This window comes from Aethalodelphis obliquidens, unplaced genomic scaffold (assembly GCF_003676395.1).
Source record: "Aethalodelphis obliquidens isolate GAN/ISIS:26980383/991018 unplaced genomic scaffold, ASM367639v1 scaffold104, whole genome shotgun sequence".
Taxonomy (NCBI): domain Eukaryota; kingdom Metazoa; phylum Chordata; class Mammalia; order Artiodactyla; family Delphinidae; genus Aethalodelphis; species Aethalodelphis obliquidens.
The window spans coordinates 2238975-2244974 of NW_020838048.1; the positions used below are offsets into that span (position 1 = coordinate 2238975).

The 6000-nt window shown below is 40.2% G+C and overlaps 1 protein-coding gene across 1 annotated transcript in view; it reads left to right on the plus strand.

Annotated features, from left to right (window-relative positions):
- FRMPD4 (FERM and PDZ domain containing 4) overlaps window positions 1–6000 on the plus strand; it is a 539348-nt gene that overhangs the window by 179104 nt on the left and 354244 nt on the right. The window lies entirely within an intron of this gene.

The following is a 6000-nucleotide window of genomic DNA, read 5'->3' on the forward strand; positions in this document are numbered from 1 at the left end:
TATTTTCTATTTTATTATTAGTTACTGTTAGTTTCTTTCTGTGCCGAATTTATAAATTAAACTTTATTATCAGTATGTATGTATAGGGAAAACCATAGTACGTATAAGGTTCTGTGTTCTACAAGGTTTCAGGCATCTACTGGGTTCTTGGATCATATCCCTTGTGGATAAGGGGGTGTACTGTACTAGGTTTGCTGAGGAGTGGAAAGTCGTGGAAAAACATGGTAGGAGAAAAGTGTGTGAACTGTGGGTTGTCAACTAGAGGAAACTTAGCAAGGCCTCTGCGTTCATATTCCTCTCAGTGACCCTTGGTCTTAGGACATTAGGATGTTTCTTTCCTCGGGTATGGGGAGGGCATCTCTCCCTTGAGGGTCTTATGACCTGCCTTAGGGGAAGAGGGAGAGGGGTCATAGGGTCCTTCTTGCACCTGCTGTTTCTCAGATTCCTTCAGCTTAAGATATCCAATATGCCAAGGTGCCCTGTTTTGAGTAGCGTGCCCTATTTTGGGTAGTGCGTTCTGAATCCCACCACTATCATCACATATCTTGAACTTGGTGGATTTGTGGGAGGGAACATAGGAAAGACCAAGAGGCAGTGAGCAACCTGTGAAAACCAGCTGGTGATCATTAGGGGATTTCTAGGTGTCCCGAGAATAAGAAGGGCAGGGCATGGATTAAAAATACGCAGATTCTCCAGGGTAAAGTAAGGTAAGCCACATTAGAGGCCCGAGGAAGGCCTAAGGTGGAATTCACAATGGACAGATGAGAATGAGAACTAGGTACCAGCAAACCAAATGTTGTCATGTGGGCTTGATACTTAGACGAGGTTTGGCCAAAGAATGTTTGTGCCTGTGAGTGGTTCTCAGTGGGTTGGTACTTTTGCCCCTCAGGGAGTATTTGGCAATGTCTGGGGACATTTTTGGTTGTCACAAAACGGGAGCGGGGGGCGGGGGGAGGACAATCGGCATGCAGTGGACAGAGACCAGGGATGCTCCTAAACATCCTATATTGCACAGGACAGCTTCCACTACAAAGAACTGTCTGGCCCAAAATATCAATTGTGCTGAGTGTGAAATGCTGCTCTCCTTAGCCAAAGGAGCTGACAGGGGACAAGGGTGGTATTGAAGGTAAACACAGACCTTAAATGACAAATCAGGTTTAGTAAACTGGGTGAATTTTTAAAATGTGATTCTTGTAGTGATTCAAAGAGGTAGGTACCATTATCATTCCTGTTTACAAGGGAGAAAACTTGGCACAGAGAATTTAATTACCTCACCCAAGGTAACACAGTTGGTAGGTGGTGGTGCTTTTATATACATTGAAATATATGGGGTTTGACTCCTATATAAACACTTTCTTAACTGATACAGTAGTGAGGGAAAGTTTTCTAGGAAGGAAGAAACAAACCCGCTCAAGTCCCACTCCCGCAATAACCAAATATCAAGGCCAGGCTTGGTGAACCTGAGTGACAGCAATACAGCCTAAACATTACATGTCTGTGCCCCACCTAAAATGGGTGAATAGTTATAATTTGTGTACATCTCCAGATTTCTTAAAGAGCAACATCTTAGGTGGTAATTGGATGATATAAATTCTGGAGAGAAAGATAAAATTAAAAATATTCTAAACCATAGAGTGTTTCAAGTTGGTATAACCATAAGTTTTATTAAACTCAATTGAAAACTTGATTATATTATTGATTTTTTATCAAACATAATGAGTTTTGTTGATGTTTTTCACATTTTCCTTTTCTTCTCATTATTTTAGATCCTCTTCTGAAATGCATCCCTTCACAAGGGTATCCAGGTAAATCCACTGTGTGGTGTGCTTGCTTTCAGCATTACGAGTACCGTAAAAATCCTCCAGGGTTCTATGGCATTCTTTTTTACATTACAAAGGTCGGTTTAAAGTCAGGAATATAACTGCTAGAATGCAGCGATCACACTGTCTGATTTTGAAGTAAAAATCTTTTATAGTTACGGGGATCATCATTGAAAATGGCATGCATGGTTTAGCATTTTTCAGTGTTACTAAAATCGTTGAAATTTATATTCAATGAAGAGTGTTTAGTTCTGATTTAATGAACTTCCTATTGCCGTTTTAAGATCTGAATATAGAAGCCATTTGAATTTTAAGGTCTTTGATGACTGCGTAAATTGTATTGAAAGTAAATGGCAAAGACTTACTGTCTTGTCGCTAATATGAAACATATTTCCTTCATGCTATTTTGTTCTAGTAAGAACATAGGGGAAATTGTCAAGAATGTTTAGGTGAATGACATGACTTAAAAATTATAATTTTCGGGGTCTCTTTTGACTGTCTTTTCTGGAAAAGTCTGAGTTATTTGGGGTGAGAATGCGATGAATCTGGTTAATTACCAAGTGTTAAAGTAAGTTTCCCTAAAGCATAAACTGCCTTGTTAGAGCAGAGGCCAAATGAGAGCTGGCTTTCCTTTCACTGTCCTGACTGACTGATGTAGTGGGTGCCTTAGAGTCCTAGAGGCTGAGAAGCTTTCTGGTTGATGTGCAGTGTTGGCCAGTGGTGTAGAAAAGAGGGTGCTGGTGCGCTTTCTGTGTGCTGACCGTCCTTCCCAGGCCCTTTAACACTGCCTTCTGGGGCCCTGGTCTCCAAAGCACTGGCAGGTGCACCATGCTGATCCAGGTGTGGAGCTTGATATTTGCTTTTTATCTAAAACAAAATATGAAACTTTTGTACCATACAATGTACAGCTTGATGTCAGAATGCTCATTTTGGTGTATAGCATGTGAGCACATTTCATGTGCGATCATGTATCTGGAAGGAAGTGTGAAAGTTTTATAACGTGGAGGGGTTGTCACCTGTACTCTTGCTCCTTCTTTTTCTTTCTCCTTTTTTTTTTGGCTCTCAGTGTTTTGCAACATGTTGTCGGTGACATCCTGTAGGACATCAGTACTGTGCCTAGCTTATTTAAAGCATACCTTCAAATAGTAGACTCTTTACCGTCCTTGGTAATGAGATGGCACCTGGATGTGAACATCTTGATGTATGTAGAGGCGAAACACTTACCTCATTGCAAAACACTTCTTAAAGGTGTTGTCAAAATTAAAAATATTCTTTATATGTTACAAAAATTCTTTTCAGATATGACAAGAGGGTGTTAATGGTATGCTATCTAATAGATCCTTCTGAGACATAAACATACTTTGTTATTTCAAAATAAAAATTTAAACACTGAGCAAGCAGTTAACTGCTTTTCAAGAGAAACATGTTTTAAAATGCAGGACCATTTTGCAAAGGGACGTTTGTCAGTGTTTCCATTGTTATATATTCTTAAGTGAATATATTGTCTCTGAAAAACATGAGTGTTACCTATCATCACCCATAGATGAATGCTTAAAATTCTTGGAAATAGAGTTTTCTAACCTGCTTAAAAAGCTTCCAGAGTTAAGGTTTTAGTGGGCTCTGAACTCATGTATTTAAAATGTGAAAATTGACACATTCCCAGTAGTTTCCAGGACAACTGATGGTTGCCATGGAAGGTGGACATTTACTGTCACAGGTTCAACAAAAATGATTCCCTGGTTGGTGTGAGTGGGTTGCAAACTGAGATTCATGGGTTGGAAAACTCAGCCAGTCAACATTTGGGTCAACATCTCCCTGTGAAGTTTTTCTTTCAGTCTGAGAGCCGCCGATCCCAGTTTAGCAGTGAACTTCGAGCCAGACCTTCAGATTGCTGTATCATAGTGTGTGAAACCAAGATTTTCAAAATTAATTAAGCATATTAAAACAAATTGCTCTCTGTAAAAAAATATTAACAGGAATGGTTCCAGAGGAGCACCTTCTGTACTATTAATAATCAAACACACAGTTAACCATACATTTACTTTGTCCATTGAAAATTTTCATTTGTGTGTTTTATGATGTATATAACATACTAGCACCATGAGACACATAGATAATTGAGCACCGTCTAGGTCAGGGGTCAGCAGAGTAGGGCTCAAGTGCCCAATCTGGCCCCGTGTCCATTTACATATTATCTAAGGCTGCTTTTGTGTGGCAAATGCAGAGTTGAGTGGTTTCAACAGAAGGTCCTGCAAAGCCAAAAGTACTTACTATCTGGCCTTTTACAGGCAAAGTTTGTGGACCCTTGGTGTAGGCAATAAGGCAACAATGGAAAAGAGGTGTCTCCTGCCCTGTCTTCAGTCAGTAATAGCTTTGGGAATGCCTTACAGCACTGGTTCTCAGATGCGGCTGTGCACTGTGTTAGTGTTGAGAGTTTCAACAAATACTGATGCCTGGACCCGCCCCTAGGGATTCTGCTGTAATTAGTATGGATTGCGGCCTGGACACCAGGAATCTTCTGTGCAGCCAAGTTTGAGAACCACTGCCTTCTGGTGCTGGACACTCCTGATGGGAAGGAGTTTCTCTGCAGCTGGAGCTGCCCCCAAGTAGCTTCACAGCAACCCTTCTTGCCTGCACGTCTGGCTAAGTAATGCTTGAGGCGAGCTGTCCCCACATGTAGTAGGAAGACGGCAGGCTTGGGAATAGCAGCCCATAGTCAAACCTTAAATGTCCTCAGGGCTATGGCAAGAAGAAATGAGATTGGTGCTGCAAAAGTGCCTTGATTGGAGAACCAATCATTTGGAGAGACTTGGGTGAAATGTAAAACCCAAGGGCTTCTGTTGTCTCTGTTTTCAGTGCTTTCCTTGGCCCACTGGTGCCTGTTTTTATCACTGAACAAAGAAAGTCTATTGGCAAGTCTCCTGGTAGTTATCTTCTATGCAAATGTTAATGGAAGATGATCGGAAGTTCTAGAAGTTTTGCCATGGTGGATTTTCTTTTCCTACATGGTTTAGGAACTGAGGATTATTTCAGTAATAATCCTATTTCTGAATGTTTGCCACATAATGTTATTTTGCAGTTCCGTCCATGGCTGTCGTTGTAAACACTGTTTATAGAACCTTTATCAGCATTTGCCTCTGGAACTTATAAAGCGAAACCACTGGTGTTTTTTTTCTAGCTTAATAGAGTTGCACATGTGGAGTATTTGGAAGATAGCAGTTTACATCCTATAAAATGGCTTGCGAGTCTAAAGCCCTTTTAGCCATTTGAAATGATTGATTAGTTAATTCACACAGCCAGGTACTGTTCTCATTTTCCAAATGAGGGAAATGAGGCAAAAAAGAGGACAGGGGACTTCTTCAAGGCCATGAAGCAAGGTAGGAGCAACTGAGAACTGGATCTCAAGGTTCCTGGTTCCCCAGGCTGAACCTTCCCATCACTGCTTTCCCCCACCTCAAGGCAGTGATAATGCCGCCTGCATCTCCATCCTCCCAGAATGCAAACACTGTCAGCAGGTGCTTGTAGTAAAACACAGGACCAGATCACTGTTACTGCCTTGAGGAAAACTCCTTCAAACTTTATTATTATATTTTGCTTGGAATGGCATAAATGCAAATAGATCCATTGAGAAACAGACGTTTTGCTTTTTAAAATTAAACCAGGACCCCAGGTAGGTAATGTAACCTACACAGCAGTTAGGAATTAATTCCACCAGTGTTTTATAGGGTAAGGTGATAACCAGCAGTGTGTTTTCTAAATGGTTTGATTTATCATGTGATTCTGCTGTTTATTTCATTTAGAAGGCTTTTAAAAGAGGTACTTCAAAACCTTGATTAGCCGCAAGACAAGGAAAATAGAAGTGTACCCAACTTAATAGTACCTGGAAAGAATAAAGTGATGGAAAAAACCCTTATTAGTAGTTTATTAAAAATTTTAATTTCCAGACTAAATACCAACAGAGAATCTCTGTCTGTACAATGTAATCATGTTTAATATTCACGGCAGTGACCCTGAGGGGGAAGCGAGACACTCAATTATCAAACAAGATTCACTTCTCTATATATACCTTTTAAGGCAGCAGAATAAAATTTTGTTTTCTTTTTTTTTTTTTTTTTTTTAACATCTTTATTGGGGTATAATTGCTTTACAATGGTGTGTTAGTTTCTGCTTTATAACAAAG